This window comes from Podarcis erhardii, assembly GCF_964252035.2.
Source record: "Podarcis erhardii genome assembly, chromosome: 7".
Classification (NCBI taxonomy): domain Eukaryota; kingdom Metazoa; phylum Chordata; class Lepidosauria; order Squamata; family Lacertidae; genus Podarcis; species Podarcis erhardii.
The window spans coordinates 67,005,492-67,031,948 of record NC_138511.1 but is presented as its reverse complement, the minus strand read 5'-3'; the positions used below and the strand labels follow the sequence as shown (position 1 = coordinate 67,031,948).

Here is a 26,457-nt window from a genome sequence, read left to right as displayed (position 1 = left end):
TCTAAAGGACTTATCCACATCTCTGTTTGTCCCAATGCTTCCCTCCAAGAAAACCTGCGGTTTAGCACTGAATAGGAACAAATGGCAGCTAGGTTTTCTGCAGATTGCCATTTATTCCGATTTAGATCTAAAGAGCAGGTTTTCAAGGGGAAAGCAGTGGGACAAAGGCCATGATTGGACCCATAAAGCACGGAACAAGTGGAGAAACTGCTCACACCTAAGTTTAATGCAATTTTGAATGGCCAACTGATCTTTTCAATGCACACTGATATTCTCTGTACAGTGGTTCCTCAGGTTAAAAACTTAATTCATTCTGGAGATCCGTTCTTAACCTGAGGTACCACTTTATCTAATGGGGCCTCCCGCTGCTGCAGCACAATTTCTGTTCTCATCCTGAAACAAAGTTCTTAACCCAAGGTACTATTTCTGGGTTAGCGGAGTCTGTAACCTGAAGCATCTGTAACCCAAGGTACCACTGTACTGATTTTTTGCTTCTCAGAATTCCCGAGCAATGCTGAATATGAAGCTCTCTCTCTCTCTCTCTCTCTGTGTGTGTGTGTGTGTGTGTGTGTGTGTGTGTGTGTTTTAACACACACACACATGGCAAAATCACATTCAAAAATGCGTACATAAGGAGAAATGCACACAGAAATGCTGGTGAATTTCATGAAGACACACACACAAACACATATGTATGTATGAGAAAAACTGATGAGGAAATGTGGAGAACCAAACTAAAAAAAACAATAAGGTAAACAAGAAACAGAGAAAACCTGAAATTGACATTTTCACCCATTCCTAAAACTCCACCAAAAACTCCACTGCCTTCAAATTTGCTGTTCCCATGTGTCAGTGGCTCTTCATAGAAATAAAAGTTACTGTCCCCTGACCCAGGCAGATACTGGAACGCATGTGGCAGCTGAACACAAGCCCAAAGGCTCACAATTTAAACTGCAACATCTCCCCAGCTCCTTTTACCACCTTTGTTTTGTAAGCCTTAGTGGCCTATACCAGTGAATGGTGACTTGGCTACCATTATACACTCCTTGTTAACCTCTAAATTAAACTAATCTAACACACTGTATGTATAACTGTCTTTGAAAGCTGTCCAAAAACATCAGTTGGTTAGTAAGTCAGTCAGTCAAACGAAGTCGATAACATTTGTGGTGAAAGAACTCCACTGGATTCTGGGGTCAGCTCACACTACTAGTTTTCATTTTGAGGCCCTAAAATGGATTGGGTTCAGAATATATGAGAAAATGGCCCCCAAATGTTAATGTCACTTTATAGGACTCAGATTCCCCCTCTTTAACTGTAATGGGTATAATGAGTCAGTTCTTCCGGGTGACGGCACCCTGATTATGGAACTCCCTCTCCCAGGAGGCCAAACAATTTTGCTCCCTGTACTACTTTAAAAAGATTACTGAATATGGTATAGCTTAAAGGCACTGTACTGGACTTATACCACCTGAAGGGCTTTAGGATTTTGTGGAAGCCCCCCTACACTAGCCAGATAAACCACCACCATGACAGATGCACCAGCAGAACCAATGGCAGACCTTGGGGTCTCAAATTTCAGTGATGCCCTATGTGATGCCAAAATATGACACCAACCCCACCTCTCACCTTCCATTATACATCACAGCTGTGGCACCCCCAGCAGCACCCCCGAGGCTCTGTGAATTTCAAAATTAACACTTCTCTAAATTCTGCAATACAATTTTGGAGCCAAGTACTGGTAACTGAACTTAAGATCTGGAGTTCCAGTTACAGATAGGTAGCCGTGTTGGTCTGCCATAGTCAAAACAAAACAAATTCCTTCCAGTAGCACCTTAAAGACCAACTAAGTCAGTTCTTGGTATGAGCTTTCGTGTGCATGCACACTTCTTCAGATACACTGAAGAAGTGTATCTGAAGAAGTGTGCATGCACACGAAAGCTCATACCAAGAACTTAGTTGGTCTTTAAGGTGCTACTGGAAGGAATTTGTTTTGTTTTAAGATCTGGAAACTGAGAAACTGAAAGAAACAAAACTAACAGATTCACCCATCTCTAGTCAGAACAGAGCACCCCACATAGATAAACAAGGGAAAGCGGAACACACACTGTAATATACAACTGCTGCAACTGTCTCCTATCTCTCTTTCTCTCTCTCCCACATACCCACCCATCCACCCTTTTTTTCTCATATGTGACTACTAGGTTTTGTTTGAACTCCCCCCCCCCGGAGTAGAAAGTAGTGTCCCACACAGGAGATGCACTCATCCACACATGCAGTTAAGGTCTCTGCAGCAAAGACCAGGTGCTCCACTTCAACCACTGTCACTGCTGGCACTTTTTGCCTTAGAATCAGAGAATTGTAGAGTTGGAAGGCACCCCAAGGGCCATCTAGTTCAACTCCCTGCAATGCAGGAATCCCAGCTAAAGCATCCATGATAGATGGCCATTCAATCTCTGCTTAAAAACCTACAAGAAAGGAGAGTCCTATAATCCTTGTTGGATCATAGACCAGCATGTAGGAGAACAAATAGTCACTGGACACACAGTGTTTCATTAAAAACCCACAAAGGGGGAGAGGGAAAACTCATAGTCACTGCAATGGGGAGGCTGAGGCATGAGCACTGGCAGAGTACCCAAGTATCACCATTCAGTTTAAGCTCACTCTCTCAGAATCACCTACTGTGTGTCTAGGTTCAGGACAGCTGCTGATTGCTACTCATTGTTGTCTCTCCCTCTCCCCACAGGTCCTGCTCACTGCTATTTTTCTAGAAAAAGATGTGCGGGAACTCACCATGAACTCACTTGTTCTCTTAGAATGGCAATGGCGCCCACCTAAGAGGTGCCAGAACCGAGTTTCATTGAGTTACAGCTGAAAAAAAGCCCTGGTCCCACTCCCATAGGTAGACAATCCTCCCCAAACCCTGTTCTGTGCAGATATTGAATAAGGATGCTCCTGACTGTTCCTGTGGGGCTAACCTACTTGGTCCAGGAAAAGTGCTGTGCTGCTGCAAGCTCCAGGATAGTTATGATACATGCAAATTCTAAATGAGCTGGTGCCATAAGGGACACGGCACCAGCTGCCCTGCTGTCTATAAAGTCACTGTCCAAAGCACAAGAGCCATGCTGGGGTGATACTGTTGCAACCCCATTTCAGGATCTACTGCATTTTGGGTGCTGATCAGTAAACACTTTGATTTGTTTTTTTGGGAGTAGTAGATAGGGATCACTTTCCCATATCCTAGTGTGATATTACTTCAGATGAACTCAGAATGGGACTGAGAGGAAGGGCATGTAGGGTGCTTGATGGGTTCAGGACAGGAATAGTGCCCTCTCCTCTCTCTGCTCACTAAAATTTCTTGGAATATAATAGGTCAGGCCTCTCAAAATACACAAGTAGGGTGGGTACTCCTGCCAGAGCATATTAGGTAGTCAGTTGAGGATGATGGGGAGGGAGAAAGATGAGGAAGGAGAGGCAAGAGAAGCCCCACATGCAGCATAGTGCAGTAATCCTATCATGAAGTAACCAATACATGAACTACTGTGGCCAAGCTTTCCCCGACTGGGAATTGTTGCAGCTGTTGTACCAGTCACAACTGGTACCAGTCACTGAGGCTGCCTGGGTCTCCAGTGACAAAGCTGGACACAAAAGCACCTCCAGCCTGTGAACCTGCTCCTTCAAGGGCAGTGCAACCCTATCCAGGTTAGGCAATTGACCTATTTATCAGACACAAGAACCACTCTCCCACATTGCCTCCATCTTGCCAGGATTCAAACTCAGCTTATTTTTCCCTCATCCATCTCACCACTGTATCCAAGCACTAGTCAAGGGACTTTACCCAATTCAGATGCTATAGAGCAGGCACATCCAACTTTCAAGAGACTGCGATCTACTCCCACTGTAAAAAAACTGGCAGGGATCTACCCATCAAAGTTGTTGACCTTTTTTGGAGGGGAGGATGAGCCGAAGCCGAAGTTGTTGAGCTTTTATTGGGGGAGGGGGTCAACCAGTAGATTGCAAGTGACCTGTTGGACACTCCTGCCATAGAGAAATAAAGCTGAGGGTTATTGGTTAATGACAGCACCTTAACCAATCCCAGTGGCTTCATAGATAGTACTGGAGATAAGATAGCATAGCTGCCAAGGGACAAAAAAGCACTCATATAATGCTTTTGTCTGGACATGATCCTGAAGGTACAATTGGAACCAATTTAACACAGTGCCTTCAGTTCCCATTCCCCAGAGCTGATCCAGGTGAATACCATGGCCAATGGTATCAAAAGTCAATGAAAGATCAAGAAGCAGGAGCAAGGTCACACTCTCCCATCCCACTCCCTTCAACGGTCATCAATCAGGGTGACCACGGCTGACTCAGTCTCTCTTTGTTGCCACTCCTGACTCCTCCCTTTGGCTTTTTCTCTAAAGCAGAGGTTTTCAACCTTTTTAAGTCCACGGCTCCCTTAACCAACTACATTCTTTCTGTGGCACTTCTGTGGGGCTCAGGAGTCCAGCTATGTCAACCCTTGCTTGCACAGCTGGCAGCCTCTCACCCTTTTTTGAACACCCTCCCTTGTGGAGTGTTGCCTCAGTCTCCTTTCCTCTCCTCTCTCCTTGGGAGTCCTCCATACAGCTGCTTCTGCCATCCCTGGTCTCTGAGCTGCCCCAGCTTGGGGAGCTTGTAGCCTGGGCTGCTGCAACAAACAGCCATGCAAGCCTTTGGGAGGCAGAGACACGAGAGAGCATCAGAGGAGGGAGGGAAAGAAAGAGGGACAGAGGCCAGTGTTGCACATGGCACCCCTGACCATTATTCAAGGCACAGTGGCACGGCACACTGGTTGAAAACCAGTGCTCTAAAGAGTCTCCCTCCCCACTTTCTAGATGCACTTTAAACCCTCATTCCAAGAAGACATTGTGTGCTCTGTGCAGGTGTCCTGCCCAATGAGCTAGGTGAGAGCTGTGCTGTGTAGGCTCCCTTTCCTCACCAATGTATGTGCTGTGTTCCAAAATAAGGACTGTGTACAACATAAAGGAATTTGAACCTTTACTGAAGGAATGCCTAGGAACCAGCAGAATAGTTGTTGCTGACTGAGCCACTGGAGCTGATGGAGTGCAAACACTGTGAGTGGTATCCAATGCAGCAAAGTTTGCATGTTGTGTGTGTGGTGGTGCAGGGGCATGTACTGGGAACATCTTCCCTTTGCCATGAGTTCACTAGATATGGGTGTTGTTATGACCACAGTCCCTGATTGAGGGACTCTGGCAGTGGTTCCAAAGATGCTGAGGCATGTCTGTTGTTTTGCTACTACTTTTGTATTTTCTACTTGTCCGTCATCCCATCCCAGGCTGAGCATGTATTGGATATGGCAGCTGATCTGCTAGCATAACAGTAGTATCCCTCCAGTCCAAGCTTAATATGAATATAGGATTGCTATGTCCAGAGTTTATCCAGGTTATCAGCTAGAAAGTCAATATTTATTATAGATAGATGTCCGCCTAGTTATTTTGAAGAGTTTTATATTGAGCCTTTCTGACAACCATTCAGATTGGCTTGGATGCAGCTTTGCTGACAGATGGGAGGATGTAAGTTGGACACAATCTAGAGGCCCATTGCTAAACCTTGCCTTCAATTAATTGAATTTAGTGCCTATACTAGTTCCTTAATCTCAAGCTGAGCATACCACTTTTAGGATCCCAACATGAGAAATTGTCTCTGTTGGTACATGCATTATAGTGCCCATAACACTTGCATAACCACTTTCTAGGCAACACTTCAAATCACAATAACTGGACTAGATAGAAAAATAACTGCATCTTCACAGTAATACAACAAAATGACTTCCTTGAGAACAATGCCTGGATATTGTGCCATATTTGTGCTTATAAAGCCAATAGTCTGGAAGTAATAAGAAGAAAAATAATTTATAAAGTACTTTAAAGTGTTCAAAGTCCTTCAACATTCACTACCTTGTTGTAAGCCTCAAACAACCTTTAAGGCAGGCCTGTACAGTCATCATACAGATTGTGGGGCTTACTGAGGCTTACTGATTTATTTTATTTATATTCCACCTTTCTACCAAAAAGCTCAAGGCACTGTGCATGGCCCTCTCCTATATTTTATCATCACACAAAACTCTGTGATGCACTAGGTTAGGCTGAGATTTTGTGACTGGCCCACAGTCATATGGTTGGGATTTGAACTTGGGTTCCCCAGTTCTACTCCAACATTCAAACCACTGCATCACAGAGTGGGCTTGTGAAAGTGTACACAATGAAAGCGGGTAAAATTTGAAAACCAAGGACTTCCTGGTTCTTAGGGTAGTCACAGTGTTGTGCCAGGAAAGATCTTAGGGTCCCAGAAAGCTATTGTCAACATCTTATTCTGTGTTATTTACTGAAACTTGGGTCTTTGCACATTTGATAGGAAAAGCTTGTGAAGGCTGAAGTAAAACTATAACAGAGGAGTGAAATTTGTTATCAGTACCTTAAATGTGAAAATTCTCAGTTAAGTGCCCCTGAATGATCAACGTTTTCTTTTTCTTTTTTTTTAAAACCCTCTATTCTTCTTTATCATTTTCTCTTGTATTTGATCAGTTGAATATTATATATTTACTGTCAAGAATAAAACCCACTGACTAATGGAGCTTATTCCTAAATATGCGGGAGTAGCACTGGAGTATGAGGTTGCTTTTGCCCACAAGGCTTAATTTGATTTATAACACAAATGCAAACCATAGATTGGTCATGATGTACATTTCAAATTTAAACATGTGTCCTTCTCATACAGTTTCTGTTCTGAATTAATAAGATTAAAACACAGCACAAACAACAAAAAAGAACAAAGTTATTTACAGTGCAGTTTTCTGCATGTCTACTTGCCCCACTATGTTCAATACAGTATTTACTCCCAGAAAAGTGTGCATGGGATTGCAATGGGTATCATGTTTGAGAATGCTAATCTTGATAACATCTGATGTACAAGAGAATTCATATTCATCTGTATACCACAGTTACATTTCATTTACATTAAAATAATAAAAAAATAAAATCTGGATATAGCCTTTGTTTCCAGACAAAAGAAAATATCACATATTTTGTTCTGGATCTTAAAATGTTCATTCTATACTTAAAGCATGCAAATGTATACAGAAGCCTCTGTTCGAAGCTGCTTTATTTTTTTTTAAACAGAGCCCAGATGCTGGTCAGGATTAAGGTTACACCAAACACATTCTACCCTGCCATTTTCCAAACAAAATGAAACAGACAGAAAATATGGACAAGGAGCTAACAGGAATGGAGTATTACTAAGAAGAGAAATCCTGCTTTCTTTCACCAATGATACAGTCCTAAGAATACTTACTATGATATGAAAGCCAGTAAATTTGGTAGGACTTACTTCTAAGTAAACATGTTTATACTGTGCACTAGGAGAGAGCACTTGGATTCAGGAGAAACAATAATAAATTTAATGAAAATTTATCAGCTTTGAGGAATTATGACTGTATTCCCTACCCTTCTTGATCTTTCAAGATATGGCAGTATATGTTAGCTAAACATCTGCCATTGTTTCAATTTTAAAGCCCATTATTAGGAAGTACCGGTATTAAAATGTTATAAAACTCACTACATATGCACAAACTGAAGGCCAAAATGTTTCAAATTACACATACACAATGCACAGAACAATATGGGGAAGGGTTGATAAAAGATTCTAAGCACAAAATAGGTTGCCATATCTATACCCGGAAAGAGTTCTTGTAGGAAGGTGGAACTACACGCCACCTTGCCAAACATGTGTTCCCAAAACCACATTTGCTAAGGTGACACAAACGTGGGGGCATGAGCGTAGGCAAGGTTTTTGTTAGGAGGCGCAGGCGTTTTGTTAGGGGGGCAGAACCTCAGTTAGCTAAGTATTTTTATTTATTTTTATTTATTTAGGGGGGAACCTGCCCCTCCCTGCTATGCCCATGGATGTGGGGTTTGGTTGGTGAATCAAGAGATGGGAGGAGAAGGTGTTTTTACTCATGTACTTCAATCCTGCTGCCAAATAGCCTGAGAGACTGCTTTTACCCTAGAGGGGCTTTATTCTGGGTTATAACAAGAGAACAACAGGCTAAACATTGCTTGTAGGGGGTTTGCAAGGTAAAATCAGCAAGCAAGAGAAAAAGGTTAAGCACTCCTTCCTGCCCATCAATCCTTCCTTTCAAAAATCTCTGCAGCTCTTGCATCATTAGCATTATGGAACAAGACGAGGTCTCTCCTCAACAGCTGTGATATTAGGAGAAATTGTAAAATGCTCCCTTCTATTTATTTTGATTTTAAAATTGCTATATTCAAGGCAGCTTACAATTGAATATAAACAATGCAACTCTGAAAGGAAGTGTGAGCATTCTTAGTGACTTGACATCAGGGCCAGCTCTACCATATGGTATTAAGGCAACTACCACTCAATTGTGGATACAGTTAAATAATTACATACTATGTTTATAACTCTCATCAACCCCAGCCAGCATGGCTTAGGGTCAGGGATGAAAGGCATTGTAGTCTAGCAACATCTGGAGTGCTACAGGTTAGCTACCTCTCATTTATAAACAAAGTGATGTAAGACTGTATTATTTTGGTATTATCTTTTTGTATTTAAGGTATTAAAATTGATGTGTAAACAAATTTCACTTTGTCACACCAACATTTGGGGTTGTGTGCACCTTCAGTATTAGTTGAGAAATCAGCATAGTACAGAATGCCACATTCTGTATTTTTCACCCAAGAACCAAACGCTATGGTGTATATGGCAGCCCAATGGAAAATTATGAATAATTAAGGTTTATGTTTTGGCTAATTGTATAGCTACTGAAACCAGTAAGGCTCTGCCCTTGACATGTTGCTTATTCCCTGGAGTTCACTAGATTTTTCATAGTTACATTGCCAACAGACAGGTAAATAGAACAAACTTTTCATAGCCTTTGATGGTGGTAAACACTAGCTTTTGCTAAATATATGGTAATAATATTTTGCTTTTTAGAGATAGCTTGTTTTGAGCATTTGTAGTTTTGCGGTAGCAGAAGCATGTAGCTGTGTCAGAATTTTCCTTAGAGAGAAAGTATTTATAAAACTGGGGGAAATATTGGGAGTGTTCAATAATGTGCAAGAAAAAATCTTATGTTCTGTATACAGTGGTGCCTCGCAAGATCAAATTAATCCGTTCCGGGAGGCTCTTCGTATAGCTGTGCTGGTCCCGGGGGGAAGGTACCGTGATCGTAGTCAGAGTTCACAAGATGAGAGGCGAGATCCGAAACTGGGAGCCGGGTGGGAACAGGAACGCTGGAAGGTCAGAAGCAGGAGGCCGGGCAGGGAACAGGAACGCTGGAAGGTCAGGAGCAGGAGGCCGGGCAGGGAACAGGAACACTGGAAGATCTGAAGCCAACAACGACGTTGCTCCCGCAACCTGGGACCGGGCTGACTGACCTTTATCTTCTTCTAAGGCCAGGGGCGGTCCCGGCCCCCAGGAGCCCCGCCTCCTCTGGCCTTAAGGCGAGCACTCCTCCTGGGAGCAACCAGTTCCCTTCGCCTCTCTGCCCTAAGCCTCTGCAGTTCAGGAGAGGCTGAAGGGTTACTGGGCCCCGGAGGAGGCTCACCTGTAGATACTGAGTCCTCAAGCACCTCTGGGGCCAGAATGGTTTCACCTGGTGCCTGCTCCTGAGGATCTGACACAGGTGCAGGCTCCTCAGAATCTAGGCCTTGCCCCAGTTCAGCCGGCCCTGGAGGCGGGGACTCCTGTGCAGGCCGGGATTCCTCTGGTTCAGCCTCTGAATCGGAATCCCAGGCCATCACAATAGCGGTCTTTTCGTCTTGCGAAGCAAGCCCATTGACAGCTTAGCGGATTAGCGCTATTAGCGGTTTAGCGGCTTTTAGCGGATCAGCTGATAAGCGGCTTAGGGCTTAGGAAAAGGGGGAAAAAGGGGGAAAACCCCGCAGGAACTCGCAAGACATTTCGTCTTGCGAAGCAAGCCCATAGGGAAATTCGTTTTGCGAAGCGCCTCCAAAACAGAAAACCCTTTCGTCTAGCGGGTTTTCCGTCTTGCGAGGCGTTCGTCTTGCGGGGCACCACTGTACATTATTAGCTCCTAGCCATATGGGAAAACATTACAGTGGTACCTCGCAAGACGAAATTAATTCGTTCTGCAATTTTTTTCGTCTTGCAATTTTTTTCGTCTTGCAATTTTTTTCGTCTTGCGAAGCACGGATTTTGGAAAAGCTTTAAAAATTACCAAAGTCTTCAAAAACCTCAAAAAAGGCTACCACACCGCGTGCTATGAGTTGCTCCTCGAAGTCAAGTCACAACTGCACCCCCTGAATGCACGGTTTCAAGAAAAAGGAAACAAACTTGCAAGACGTTTTCGTCTTGTGAAGCAAGCCCATAGGGAAATCCGTCTTGCAAAGCAACTCAAAAAAGGAAAAACTCTTTCGTCTTGCGAGTTTTTCGTCTTACGAGGCATTCGTCTTGCGAGGTACCACTGTAATCTGAAGTTTACTATTTCTGTGGTGCATTAATGCTCTGATATTGTTCTTATACTCCAGGATTGTCCACTCTAAGTCAACAGCTGACATGTAGTATCCATACTGTAAGCTCCATTAGATAATATCTTTGCATAGTGCAAGTGGCTCCAGTTTAAAGTAGGGAAAAGCTTCCTAGAAATCTAGCAAATACAACAATATGCTGCATTGAAAATACTGCTGGCCTCACACTTGCTCAGCTGCCATAGCAGAGAAATTATTTTACATTTTGGCCAGGAGTGCTTATGGCTCTTGAGGGTAGTGTAGGATATTAGATGAGAATTGGTAGCCATGTTTGGCAAAGCCTCTAAGTATGAGGAGTAGACATAACAATTTACCCATGATTTTACTTAAACCGCTTTGTAAGGTTCACTTGAAAAGTGGCATAAATTGTCAACGTAAATGAATAAACTAACAAATATGTCAGCAGGACCTGGGCGGGTAACATTCATCTAACTAAATGTATAGAACTAGTGTGCAGGTCAGAGCAGAAATACTTTATAAACATGATGACAAGTACACATAAGTGTATTTGACATGTATCAAAATTAATATGTACGGGCCAAACTGATTGCCTTTGAGTCTTTTCCAATTTGTTCCTGTTACATGATGTGGAAGATGACAGTGCATCAATTGGTCTATTTCCACCTGATTTGCTCTTTTAATGCTGTTTTGTTCCTTGTGCAGTTATAAAATTGTGCAACAGTGCTGCTTTAGGACGGTGATGATACCCAAATTGAGCATTTATCCTAAGGCTAAAATATAATATGCCAACCTTTAAGCTTTAGGATTCCTTTAACTTTACTTATTATGTGTGATAAGTCAAACAATTAGTTAAGTCCACTTATTTCACTGAGCCTACTCTATGACTAAATTCTAGGGTCATTTAAAAGCTAAAATCAGATCAAAATAAAACAATTAACACAAACACAGATAAAAACAGAAAAATCTAAAATCATCAGAAAAAAAATCAGCTGAGATAAAACAAACTGAAGTCTAAGAAAATTAAGAAAATCTTCACCTGGTGCCAGAACAAATGCAAGGTAGGCATCAAATGATACCACCATTGAAAAGCCTTTCTCCCCAGTAGTCATTACTGTATCTCAGGTGGTAGCAACAAATGGAATAGGGCCTCTATTGAAGATCTTATGTTACTTCCAGACAACCTGTTTACTAAGCACTCATCCTAATTTGTTTGTAGGGTGATAGACAACTTCAGCTACTTATTGAGCATTTATTTTGATCTCTTGGTGGGGATGTTAGAGAACTCTGCATTAAAGCAAGTATTATCATACACTTTCCAGTGCATTTTTCTGTCATTTTCCGTATATCAAAAAGTTTGATCTTTTAGAGGAGCAGATTTGTTGTGCAAGAGCTCTGAATCAATTTTTCATTGAGCAACCTGAATTTGCCAATATGTGATTGAATCCCAACCAAAATAGTCACAGTCTGGAAATGCCCTTAGTGTAAGTGTAGGCTCATATGGAAACAGGTAGTCTATCAGGTACCCTGCCTCCAAGCACTGAAGAGCCATATTTATAAAAATGTCACTTTGAATTGGGCCTGGAAGTAGCCTTGAAATCCATGCAATTGACAGTGCACCTGCATAATATGGTCAACAGGCCTTGTAGATGAAGGAAGTAGATGAAGGAAGTTTGGCACACACAGTTTTTCAAATTCCTGTAGTACTGAGACATGACAAACTACACCTGCTGGAATACCTACATAGTTGTTAAAGATACAGAAGCCCTGATGCTGAAAGGCTGGCCATCCCTGATTTCTGAGAATACTAGACAAGAACTATCCTGGCAAAAACCACCTTCTGATACAGGATAATCCAAGGTTGGTCTGTGTTTATACAGGATAATTTGTTTAAACACTGGTATAATTTCTCATTCAGTAATTATTAAAGAAGTTAATGGTCAGAAACAATGTGGTACAAGCCCTATGAATCAATGGAGTGCACGCTGGAGCTTCAGTAAGCTTCAGTGTGAACAAACAATTTCTCTGCCATGTTCCTTATTTGTATACATCATCTATAGTGGGTATGGGCATATCTATCAATTTTGGTCTCTCTCAGGTTCCCATTTTTCCAACCTTAAGTTAAGTACTCCACATTTTGACATCAGTTTGTGAATAAAAAGTCCTCATGAAAATTCATCAGTGAATTTCTACTAATATACACATTTTTACAAAGCAAGTTCCCATACTATAATGCATTTTTGCTTCACTAATATATGCATTTAATGCACACTACCCCAGCATATGGATTTTTGTACACATTACTTGGCTGGAGAACTGCATTGCAAAATTCAGAGAAGTGTGAATTTTGAAGGATGGCTGTGTTTTGGTTTGCATATTATTTTGGAAAGTGTGAATTAGATAGGTTTGCCTTTAAATGCAAACTGAATCAAATTTCTATCCCATCCCTGTTCTACAGACATTCCAAGCTGACAGAAATAAAACTGCATATTTATAGTGGAATATATTTCAGTTATTAAATGGTTGAGAAAGACCAAGATTCAGAAGAATGTATAGAATCAGTTTGGCTATCTTCTGGCTGAAGTTAAACACAACCAAGAAACATAGAGTTAAAATGCAGCTGGAAAGGTTTGAACTGGATATTGGGAAGAAGAACAATGGAACACTGGTATAGCATCATCATTTTTGGATTAAATCAAATTTTTAAAATTTAAATGATATTACTTTTACTTTTAACAAATTAATTTGGTTTAAAAGTACATGCAGTGATTGACAGTCTTTCATTTCAGACGTTATGGAAAACAGTGATTTAACAAGTCAGGAAAGAAGCTCCAAAGCTTGGCAAGGGAAGAAGTGAAAAGAAAGCCTAGGACCAGGGTATTTGAAGGACTGCCTACTCCCATATGAACTTGCTTGGTTGCTTAGATTAAAATCAGCAGCCACTCACTAGGTACTACCTATACATGTCTACAAAGAAGTAACTTTCACTGAATGCAGTGGTACTTGCTATAAGATGAGCAGGTATAGCAGGGGTGGGGAACCTCAAGCTTTGTGGTCATATATGGCCTTCCAAGCCTCTCTATTCAGTCCTCAAAACTCTTCCAAGGCCACACCCCTCATCAACACTGCTCTGCACTCTCCTTCGTGCTTTTTCCCAGATGGAATGTGTCCTTGTGCTATGATACTACTTCTTGTTTGCATACACAGAGGATGAAGATATGCGAGTTGTGTAGTTTGGCTGGAATATACCCATTGTACAAAAGTTAACATTCACATCTGTTGCTCTGCCTAGCTCTGCTTATGGCCTAACCCACCTCTGGCATGTGGCCCCTAGAAGGCAGCCCAAGAGGGAATAATAATAATAATAATAATAATAATAATAATAATAATAATAATAATAATAATAATATTTTTTTATTTATACCCCGCCCTCCCCAGCCAAGGCTGGGCTCAGAGCGGCTTACAATAGGTCCTTCTGCCTGAAAAAAACTTCCCCAACCTCAAGTATTTCAGTCTTAATTATTTTAAATTATGTTGTAAGCTGCCTTATTGTGAACAGCAGGGAAGACGTGTTTTTTCAAAACAGAAACATAACAAACCCTGTTTCAGATGTTTCATTAATAATATTTGATTTTATATCCATTATGAAATTTGTTCATTAATATCAGTACTAATTTCTGTATATTTAAATATATATTTTGCCTTTATTTAGCAGTTACTAAAATGTTCAGTTAATAAGGATATGAAACTGTTTAATTGTGAAACAAATTAGTATAGTTAAGGTCTATTGTTTTAAGTCACAACATCATTCCAAATGCAATGCAGAGGGTCTATTTCTTCATAAATCAACATATTTCAATACTTATATCTTCCAGAAATAATGCCTTCCTTCAGAAAGTAAAGAATGTATAAATGATGAATCTAATTTAAATCAGTTATTTAATTTGGTTTGATTTAAATTAATCTACCTTGTAACAAGCCAACAATATGCAGTAACATAACAAAAACGAAGGGACCCTGCAAAGGAAAACCAAAATATAAATGATTCTCTCCCTTCCAAAAGCCAATCAGGTCACAAGAGTGCAAAGAAGCATAAAATACACAGTGAGTAGAAGCTAGGCTGACCTATCCCTAGAATACAAGCGTGCTCAGCAAATTCTCTGTGTCAGACTGTACTTGGAGAACTACAGTGATCCTTCCTCTAGACAGGTCTGAGGCTGGACAGCTTAAGAAACCTAAGACTTCCTCAGGCTCAGGCAAATGATGCCCAAATTCAGTGTAATGTTATACAGTATTCACTGTTATTTTTTTATTTCCCTTCATACAGAATCAGCTTGCCTGAATAGCCATATGCTGTTCTCCCTATAACATGGAAAAAACGGGCTCATGCTTATTATGTATATTCATTTGGGTATTTGTTGTGATTGAATGAGAGATTTCTTTTCTTTCTTTCATGCAATATCAGACATTCTCAAGGCTTCAGCCGTCAGATCTGTGCAACAGGGCTCACTGGAATACTGAAGGGAAAGGGCTCAAGAATTAAGATAATTATGAAGTCAGCCACCCCATCCAGTTCACACGCAATGTTAAACTGGTAGTTTGGTAGTCTGGTGTAATGCACACTGGCATTTTGCTCCCCACTACCACTTCTGACTGTGCCGTATGTGGGAAGAAACAAGCCAATCTGGTTTATTGTGACGTGAACCCAGGTTCATTGTTTGTTTCTCTTCAAACAAACCATGAGTATAAGCCAAGTTTTGTTTTAAACTTACTGCTTGTGGTTTGATTGGAGGAAACAAATCATGAGCCTGTGTTTGCATGTCATGACATGCCACGCTCTTTCTGACTTGTTTCCTTCCCCACACAGTGCAGTCAAGAGCAGGAGAAGAGCAAGCAGCTTGCGCATGTTAAACCATACTTTATTTTAAACTATGGTTTAATGCTTGTCAACAAGGCCCCTGGCAGGCAATCCATACTTTAGCAGATACTTCAGATGATCAGGTATCCTCTGAACATGAGGTTACATGCTCTTTAAGGTTGCACACCTATACCTACTTATTTAGGAGTAAAACCCATTGAACTCAATATAACTTACTTCTGAGTAGACGTGTATATTAAAAATTTCCATACCTTTGCTTAATTACATTATTTTTGGCTATTAGTCTTAAAATCAGAAATACAAAGATGACTATAATTATAAGCAGAGTTCAAAATACCAACAAAGTATGATAAACACAACTCGAACAAGAAATAAGGTGTTAAATGTGATTATGTGGCAGTACAGGAGCTGTAGTTTCTGTGAGAGAGGCAAGTGATTGTTAACAGATAAATTTTAGTATTGTACTCTCACCAAATTGCACTCCCAAAATTCTTTGAGGAGGGGGAGCCAACACACACAGACAAGCAGCTCTACATCATGGTTTGTTTCCTGTAGTCTGGAAACTCAAACCATGGTTTGGCAAACTATCCAACCTGAACCAATGTGCTCATTTATGTTGAAAATAATTGCTATTAATAAGCCATGCATAACATGGTCCTCATACATGTATATAAGTAATTTATAAAATGCAATGTAGTGTTACTTACATTTATTACAGTGGTACCTCAGGTTACATACACTTCAGGTTACATACGCTTCAGGTTACAGACTCTGCTAACCCAGAAACAGTGCTTCAGGTTAAGAACTTTGCTTCAGGATGAGAACAGAAATCGTTCTCTGGCTGTGCGGCAGAAGCAGGAGGCCCCATCAGCTAAAGTGGTGCTTCAGGTTAAGAACAGTTTCAGGTTAAGAACGGACCTCCGGAATGAATTAAGTACTTAACTTGAGGTACCACTGTATTTTCTTTTGCTTTGCTTTTACTCTTTATTTTCTTTTCATTCCACATAGATTGGTGGATTCCTCCTTCAAACTTTTTCAGAATTGTATCCATTTATGCATACATTGTATCTTCCATTTCCATTTGATTGCTACACTTTTCTAGTCAGCTGGATATTTTTATTCACTCCTCTTTATCCTTTATTCTGTTATCCTCCTGCTTCTCAACCTTCTCCATGTTCATTTGCTTTTATTCAATTCTCACTTTGTTACCTCCTCAAATGAAGCTTTCTTTGAGGAAACCAGAAGGCTCACCTATTTTCTCATTAGCTTATATTTTGCTTTGACTTCTGAGTTCTTTAGTCTACTTTCCCTGACCTCTTTTCTAATATTTGCTTCCTCAAACCCTAGACATTTCAACATATTAGGAAATGAAGAACGGTTGTACAGGATCAGATATACAGTGGTACCTCAGTTTTTGAACACCTCCATAGTTGAACGCTTCGGAACTCGAACACTGAAAACACGGAAGTGCCTTGGTTTTTTAACATACCTTGGAAGTTGAACAGGAAACACGGCTTCCGTTTTGAGTTTTCCATACTGAGGCTTCCATTTTGAGGCTTCCACTTTTGGTTTTCAGTTTTCGAGGTACCACTGTAATGACGTGTATATATAAGAAGTGGCCAATTTTAAAAATGTAAAATATAATCAATCTTGATGAAACTAACAGGTCAGTGATCTTGATTTTAAAAAACTCAAGCTGCAGTCCTAAACACACTATGCTGATTCACACAAAACAATCATGGTATTGCGGACAAACCCAAGCAAAGTATCTCACTCATGCACTCCCCACTCCTCCACCTTCTTTCATGTAGCTAGGAGGAAGACTTCTGCCAATATTACTTTCCATTTCAAATAATCTCAGCTTAGTTATGAACGAACCAGGAATCCTGGTTTAAAACCAACAATGGTTACTCAAACAAACCAGATTCATAACCTATGGTTTAAAGTTGGCTCATCTGCAATTAATTATTATTTGAGTTAACCAAAATTCTTGGCTTCCATATAACTTTAAGCCAAGATGTGTTGATACTGAAAGTAATCACAGATGAAGCCCTCTTGGCTGCATGGGTGGATGAGGGGTGAAGGGCGAACATGTGAGCCTAATGCTTGATTTGGGCTCCATATAGCACTAAACCATACAAAAACCAGTACATTATATGGGTCCCATTAAGCCTCTTAGAATTATCTCCAAGTAAATATACATAGGATTGTACTGTCAGAAAGTATCCAAAATGTTGTGCTATAAAGCATGGTATATACATCCTCCATGTGCTCATCCTTTTATTGTACATAATGAATAAATGTATTGTTTGCTAAACAAGCTTAAAACTGAAAGGTGTATATCAGAAAAGGTGGCCAAGAAGTTGATATGGGCCTTAAAAATGTGTAAGAACCACTCAAGCTACATACACCTGTAGAATTTTGCATCTATATTAGAAATGTAATGCAGTTTCTAAATATAATATCAAACTCATATAGCCTCAGCAGAATCAATAAGCAATTGGAAAATACCTGCTTTGCCACAGATCTGACAAAAGAACACTACTCACTGTTTTACTAGGGGCAATTAATATGCTTTTGGCATCCTTTTATTTTTAACTATGCTCTTAATTCTCCATGGAACACATATAACCTTTCTGATGTAATGGGTAGTACAGTGGTACCTCGGGTTAAGAACTTAATTCGTTCTGGAGGTCCATTCTTAACCTGAAACTGTTCTTAACGTGAGGTACCACTTTAGCTAGTGGGGCCTCCTGCTACCACCGCACAATTTCTATTCTCATCCTGAAGCAAAGTTCTTAACCCAAGGTACTATTTCTGGGTTGGCGGAGTCTGTAACCTGAAGCGTCTGTAACCTGAGGTACCACTGTATAGGGTGGGTATACTGAAATATATATTATATATATTTGGCAGAAATTGCCACATCTGATTAAGGTAGCTATGGTCTTGAGTTCATGGAGATGCTAGCAAGAGTTGATAGCTAATTCAAGGTGTATGTAAACATATTAAATTGCGCTTCTGAAATGATACAGGGTTGTTTCATCCTAGCCTTTTATACTTTGAAACATGGTCCCACCCCACCCATCCCTTTACTAACCTTTGTGAGATGCATTGGTCTTGCATTCGCAGTTGGGGTAGTGGATTGAGAGTTTCTGTTGGGTTTTTGTACATAGAGTCCTGAAGCAGAGGACCTATGAAGATGCTGAGAAGTGTTAGCATCTGTACTTCCTACTTCATTCTCAGTCTTGCTGTTTTTGTAATATGCCCCCTCATTGTGCAAAGCACCCTTTTACTATAACACCTGTCATCAAAGTTCCCTTTGTGCGTACATCATGAGGTGAGAGTTATAGCCTCATGTGGCATGTACAGTCATATGAGTGATGGGCTTCCTGTCAGGAGTTCATTTACCAATATTGGTATGCTGTGATTAGATTTAGTTAGTCCAACTCCTCTATTCCATAGCGGCAGTGTGGGTAGAGTGAGAAGAAGTAAGGCAGGCAGTGTGTGTTGTGTCTCTATTGAGTTCAATACAAGCATATTGCTATGCCACCTCTTTTGTAGACATAACAATATGATAGTGTACAGGATAGTGTAGGGGATATGTGAGGGATGTCAAGTTTCAAAGTCACCCCTCTCTTAGCATATGCACAGTGCTGCTCATTTTTTGTTCCCCTGCTTGTTGACTTGTACTGGCAGTGGGGACACACTGGCATCATATCACACTGGTGTATTCCTAGTGATCTAACAGTGTAGAATTTCTGAGGGTGGGATATCTCCAAGACTTAAACTAAATCATAAGGTGCTAAATTTACAGTAACTGATGGAAATTTAGCATAGTAATTGTGCCCCAAGGCATTATTTCTTCTATTGTTTAATTGCATAGCAATTTTCAATTTCACTTCACACTAAAAAGGCCAAAGTCAGACATTAAATCTGTGGTCTCCATAATGGCATCCTGATACCTTCAGGCACCCCCATGTCCATCTACTCCTCCCATGTATTTATTTATTTGATTTTGGGGGGGCTTTTTGTTGTTTGGTTGAGGTGGGTTGTCTGGGTTTGGGAATGCTGACAGTTTTGGTTTTTTTAAAGTGTTTTATTTGGTTTTTTTGCAGCTATTTTGCCCATTGTTTTGGCCACAATAGTTTTGTAGATTTTCAGATGTGCTCCTAGCTCCAAAGATTGTGGACACTGCATTAAATTATAACAAGCATCACAAACATCACCACCACCATCAAATGATAATATATAGATGCAAACTAGTAGCCCAGGTCCAAATGACCAAGCAACACTGGTCATGCCCTGACTTATACTCACTGTTTACACCTGCTTCACCCCTTCCCTTACACAAACAGATAAAACTAACCAGGAAGAGCTTGTTTATCATATTCTCCAAACCCAGGATGCTGATTTGTTGTTTCCAAAGGAGCCAAAGTTTGAAGGCTTACAAATTCTTGCTTGTTTGGAAGCGACAACTGGGTTCCCTGTTCGGCATATCACAGTAAGCTAGCCCTTCCTTGTTAGTTTCCATGCTTGCAGGAAGAGAGGTGTAAATGGGCTGCACACACCAGCATGCTGCTTGTTGATAGTAAGAGGCAACAGAAAGATTAAGCTTGTTTAATCATTTGAAAAAGACATATCAACAACTGGAAAATATTGATTCTATTATGAATTACCTGAATATGGATGCATTGTAATTGCAACAGTAGTTCAATAAAGATCTATAAAAGTCTATGTTTCCCATGTTATTGTTTCTGCTTTCCTGTTAAGAGAAGGGAAACTCATGTTTATCACTGCCCTATTTAAAATTTGTTTTTCCTAATAAATTTACATCCCTGATAAAGACTGTCTATTACCATATTCAACTTTCAGTCTTACATCGCATGAACGCACACATACATACCTGTCACTGACACACTCACGTTCTTCTTCCTGTTTAACTGTTTCCCCAATGCTGTTATAAGGTCACTGTTCCTCCTAACTTCTTCCTACCACCTCAACATGTAGCTGATGTGTTTCTCCTTTACGTCTCGTCTGCAAATTGGGGAGGGTGTCTCCTAATCTGAAGCCCTACACAGTCTTCTTAACTTACTATAACTGGGAGAGAAGATAGGGCACAAGCAAATTTCTATTAAGCCACCTGTTCATATGTGCATGTCTTTGCACTTTTTAAAATTGCCCTTAAAGGAGCACTTCATCTGCATGTGAGCTGCATTTAACTCTCAGTTAAGGGTTTTGTCTCCCCTGTCCTAAAAAAACGAAAAAAAACTTCTAAAATGTTTATTATAGCATACTACTTGTTTTTACAACACATTTCACCTTGACATCTAAGCACAATAGTAAAAATGTATCAGAATACATTAAAAATGTGAGTGCTCTGCAATAAGCTGAAGGATATTTTGTTTTGCTTGCTCACTTCTCTCTCTCTCTCTCTCTCTTTGCAAAGGAACACATTTTTCAAAATACAAGCCTTTGGCGTCCATCCAGCATTACTCTTGACTGGATCTCTTCCAGCAAGAAATGCCATGAATAAGATGCTGTCATGATGGGACACTATAATATAAGCATCTTGAAGTTTGCAAACAATGTATTAATATAAATTAGTTAAAAAATAAAATTGGTATTTTAAAAATAAGTTAAAAACCTCTGTACTGCATCATACTTTTATCTGAGGATAAAGACCCTATATATCTTCTCTGATATGCACATTTACTCAGAAGGAAGACACACTGTGTTCAATAAGCTTCCTCCATCAGTGTGTTTAGGCCTTGCCTTGGATTTCTAGACTGCATTTAATGACTGTCTATATTATAGCGATCTTCTACAGTGCCTATTCCCTTAGGCATTTGATAAATACTGCACATGATTATTAACTCAAAGTGCTTCACAAACATTAACTAGCACTCACAAAAGGGTTTTTTGTGGGAAAATGGTAAGTTAAACAAACTCTAAAAATGCTTATTCATATATTGAGAACCTGCCTTTTCGGAATTGTAACACTCACGTATAACACTGGTATATAAAAAATATTTGTAAGGAGTGATTATAAATCAGGCATCATAACACTTTGTTGGGAATGAGCCTACATATATATGACTATTATCTATTTATTACAGGTGGCATCAGCTACTCTAGAGATATAGGACTTTACTTGCATCTGATTAAGTAGGCTCTGGTCCTCAAAAGCTTATTAAATAATACATTTGTTAGTCATTTTTGCTGCAACAAACACAGCTACAGCTCTGGAATAAATTAGTATTATTGGTAATCTTTAGCCTGATCTATGAGACTGGCAAATTCATCTCTCTGTCCATTACATGAAGAAGTGTCAGAGACTGATTAGATGCAAAGGAGTAGTGGGAACCCCCAAGGGAAGAAGACTCAGAGCCCAGGGAATGTTCATAGGACAAGAGTGAGTGGTCAGAGAGAGAAGACTGGGGGCAGGTGTTGGAAGATAAAGAGGTAATGAATAGGGAGAGTCTGTGGCAGAGAACAGTCCAGACTCAGAGGCAGAAACTCAAACAGGAGAAGAGGGAGGCCAAGAGGCAGAGAAGAATCAGGCTGGTGAAGAAGCACAGTTATCTCTCTATCTTGTTGAGGCAAGCTCCTATCACTCCTAGTCTCCCAGGACCAAGAGAGGCATAAAGTGGGAGGAGCAAAGTCAGGCATGAAGGCACAGTCTCAGATTGTTTGGAGACAACCCTGGAGGGGGGGGGGGACTTAGGCAGCTATGGGAGGGGGCAGAGACATTAAGTCTCCACATCTGCTTCATAGGGGCAAGGACCTAGCAAAGAGTTGCTGTGCTCATTAGGGCAGATTCCTTTTTTCCTAATAAAGAGTTATTTCCACCTCCTTGGGGTGTTTTACTGCTGGCTCGCTCCTGACAATGAGTTTTGGGATGGTTGGAGAGAATATGCATCAGATTATCCAGTCATTTTTTTAATGTCACAAATACAGGGACTTTGCCATAGGCCATTGCTGTAATTATTTCTTGTCTTTCCTCAAGCCCCATCATTTTTTCAAAAGCAGCTGAAGAATCCAATATAAGGGCATCTCCACCCCAGCTACATCTCCTCTTGTCACGCCCTTTTTGGACATTTATGCTGACATAGGTAGCTGAACCACAAATTTGCCCATACAGATGTGAGCATCTCAGAGAATGTGTTATCAGAAGCATTTTACAGAGGAGTCCTATACATGTTTCTTTATAAGGAAGTCCCATTACAGTGGACGCTTGGGTTGCGAATGTGATCCTTGCAGGATGCACGTTCGCAACCCACAGCGTTCACAACCCGCAGCGGCGTGTCTGCACATGCGCGGGTTGCGATTTAGCGCTTCTGTGCATGCGCAGCCACCGAAACCTGGAAGTAACCCGTTCCAGTACTTCTGGGTTTCAGTGGTCCGTAACCCAAAAAAATGGAACCTGAAGCGTCTGTAACCCAAGGTATGACTGTATGTCAGTACAATGTATTCCCAAAGTCCCAGGTCAGTATTCTGCAACCTTATTCCCAAGTAAATGGGTAGCCTCAGTGATCAACAAGGGGTATAGGGAAAACACATTGGTAACTGTGTGTGTGTGTGTGTGTGTGTGTGTGTGTGTGTGTGTGAATAAAAATAAGAAGTGTGCAATTAAAATGCTTGCCGTGTGCAATTCCTGCCTGGGAGCTGAATGCCTGGCACTGCTGTTGCCACTGCTGCCTCCCAAGTTGAGTTAGGTTCACCTTTGGCAAGTCTCTGTCAGACAATGAGGGCTGGGGGTAGCCTCTTCCCAGGCCCTTGTGGGGTGGTATAAGGAGGCACTTCTTTTTAGGATGGGGGCCACTCAGAGACCAGTGGTGGTGGCAGCTGCTGCCCAGAGGACTCCCAAAGAGAGAGGAGAGGAGAGGAGAGGAGAGGAGAGGAGAGGAGAGGAGAGGAGAGGAGAGGGAGGAGAGGAGGCAGAAAGTATGTAGTTGGTCAGGGGAGCCCTGGACACAAAAAGGTTGAAAACCTCCGGGTTAAAGAGACACTTGGCAATCCAGAAAAAATGACAAAGATTTAACTTTTTTTAAAGGGCGCTAATCAAGCATCTGAAGAACTATGCAGTAACTGAATATTTGAGGATAATAATAAGAAAAATAAAGAATTATCAATACCCATTAAATGTACAGTGGTACCTCAGGTTAAGTACTTAATTTGTTCCGGAGGTCCGTTCTTAGCCTGAAACTGTTCTTAACCTGAAGCACCACTTTAGTTAATGGGGCCTCCTGCTGCTGCTGCGCCGCTGGAACACGATTTCTGTTCTCATCCTGAAGCAAAGTTCTTAACCCGAGGTACTATTTCTGGGTTAGCGGAGTCTGTAACCTGAAGCGTATGTAACCTGAAGCATGTGTAACCCGAGGTACCACTGTAAATAGAATGCAGGCAGTTCTGTTTTTGTTTTCTCTTGAGCTGAGTAGTTGGGCTGTGTGTGTCAGTCAGATGTGACAACAAAGCTGGCTGTGGGTTTTGTAATTAGACAGGGCTGTGTATATAGGTTTTGACTGGTAGAGAGAATATATATAAAAAGCTGGGTGGGGGAACCATCAGAGCTTCTTGTATTCCCCTCTATTCAGTGTTAACAGGAGAGATGCAAGTTATGGGAGCCTTGAGGGGGGATGGGGTAATGGAGGGGGCGGGGAAACCAGAGCAAGGCCTGAGAATTCTCATCAGTCCTCTGCTCTATTCAGCAACACTAACAGGAGGATGCAAAGCCTTTGTAGCTACAAATGGGATAAGAAAAACAGCAAGAATAAGCTTGAGAATACTTAGGATTTTGCCCTCTTTCTCAGGGTTAATAGGTACACTGGGTAACTGAGATGTAGAAATTGAATCAGTAGAAAACAAGTCTTCAGAATGATCACTGTTTTTGCCCCTGTCTCCCAGCTAGCTTAATTGGAGGATGCGAAGCTCTGGTAGAAATCCAGAGCGAGGATTTGCAGAGTGTACTGCAAAGTAAAATGTGCAAGAAGCCTGGCCAGATTCTGAATTTTCTTTATCTGGGAAAGAGACTCAGGATTATCATTCCATGTGGGTGGGAATAACATACCCAGTGGAAAGGGGTAATGAGAAAACTATTTCCTTTGGAAAGACAGATCATTTTAAACCCCATTTTTAAAAAATAAGCTGGTTTAAACTAAAGACCGAGAAAGTGTGCTATATGCTGTAGTTCTGCCAGAATGTGATTTCCACAAAGGAAGGAACCTATGTAACTGTATACTTACTGTTTGACAAAGCAAGACTTCTCTGGATTTGATTTTGGTGGAAAAAATGCCATAGAAGTAGAGCTCAGAACTTTTCTTTTGCAGAATCAATGGGAATGAAGGTGTATTAGGAACGATTCTGTCAGTTGCCCCATTAACCGCTCTGCGGCCCTGTTTAAAAACAATACTTTTAGGAATTGTAAACCATGTGTTAATTGACATATATTTTAGGAGGGGAAAACTGGGGGGCACAGTCATCCCCTAAAAGTTTTTCATGTGGTCTCCTGCATATCCTCTGATCCCAAGGACACTCATTGCTACTTCGAAGTTGAGTCACAAGCAAAAGGCTTTCTAACCTACTCTCTGTCAGCATATACAGCAAAGAACGCTTTGGCATGGCCCTCTCCTTATTATGCACCTTGGTGACTCTCTCCTGCGAGCAAGCCAAGATATTGGGAAATGGTAGTGAGCCTCTGAGATGCCTAAGGAAAGGGCTCTACCAAAGCTGCTGTTGTAGTTTGTACTGTGGAGACATTTTTATAAGAGCCCTTTGCCTCCATCTAAGCCAGGCCTGTCCAAAGTCTGTTTTGGGGGCTTAATTAGGCCCGCGGCTTGGTTTAATACAGCCCCTGTGGCAGTTTATATATTGGGGTAAAATCCTAAAAAAACCTCAACATCTTCAATGTTCAAAGAGGAGGGAGAAAGGTTGTTCTCTGCTGCTCCAGAGAAGCGGACACGGAGCAATGGTTCCAAACTACAAGAAAAAAGATTCCACCTAAACATTAGGAAGAACTTCCTGACAGTAAGAGCTGTTCGACAGTGGAATTTGCTGCCAAGGAGTGTGGTGGAGTCTCCTTTGGAGGTCTTTAAGCAGAGGCTTGACAACCATATGTCAGGAGTGCTCTGATGGTGTTTCCTGCTTGGCAGGGGGTTGGACTCGATGGCCCTTGTGGTCTCTTCCAACTCTATGATTCTATGAATCCTAAAAGAAGCTCAACAACTCCAACCCTTAGAAAAGCTCAACAACTTTTCCACGGCCCTTCACTTCATCAAATCTGGCACTCTTTGAAAAAAGTTTGGACACCACTGATAAGCCCTTGGGCATGAGTCCATGAGCAGAGCCAATGTCACTGGCTCTCTGTTGAAAGCTGGCCCAAGTTTTACAAATCTTGTTGCCCGCCCAAGTTCTAGTTAGCACTTCCTCCTGAAATATCCACCAACTTTTCAAATCCCCCTTTCCCTTCAGCATTTCCTCTTAAATCCTTCACTCTTGTCAGAATGAGAGCTCAGAACCAGATGCAACACAGCGAGAAATGAATGTCTGAATTGGAAGCAGCACCACTAGCTTCTTCCTGTGATTTCTGTGTCCTTCCTGTCCATATTTTCTGAAAATTAATCACCAAAGGCTGCTGGTTCCTTTGTTCTTAACCCACACACCCCTATCTCATCTACAAGCAGGGTCTTTCCCGCTTTCCAACTTTGCTCCCCATTTCCCTGCTTCACTCCAGTCCTGCTTTCAATTCTGCGACGTCATCACTATTTCAGAGGACAAATTTGCTGCTCTAGTTATATCTGTACACTTGAGGGAAAGATCCACAGAAATGAAGGAATATTTCCCCTAATCCAGAGGGTGTCTACAACGAAACGTTTTCTCTTTCTAAAAAATGTTGTGACCGCAGGCACAGCTTCAGGGTTGTTGTCAGGGCAAGGCTTTGGAGCCAAAGTTTAGGGCAATGTGCAGGAGATGCCCCCCCCCCCCACAAATGGAGCAGGACTGGCTTATCACAGTTTTGAAGGTCTTATAGTCCAGTGTGCTGTTATTTATTTA

At 41.2% G+C, this 26,457-nt stretch overlaps 1 protein-coding gene across 4 annotated transcripts in view; it reads right to left on the bottom strand.

Moving 5' to 3' along the window:
- ARID1A (AT-rich interaction domain 1A) overlaps positions 1–26,457 on the bottom strand; it is a 126,380-nt gene that overhangs the window by 99,265 nt on the left and 658 nt on the right. The window contains exons 2-5 of one of the 4 annotated variants that reach the window (XM_081868623.1): positions 24,651–24,800; positions 20,085–20,170; positions 18,506–18,599; positions 16,898–16,998 (exon numbers count right to left, since the gene is read on the bottom strand). The gene's annotated coding sequence lies outside the window, so the exon portion shown is untranslated. Of the gene's footprint in view, positions 1–14,497; positions 14,513–16,897; positions 16,999–18,505; positions 18,600–20,084; positions 20,171–24,650; positions 25,243–26,457 lie in introns of those variants that run through there. The other 3 variants (XM_081868624.1, XM_081868625.1, XM_081868626.1) reach the window with 3 other exon arrangements.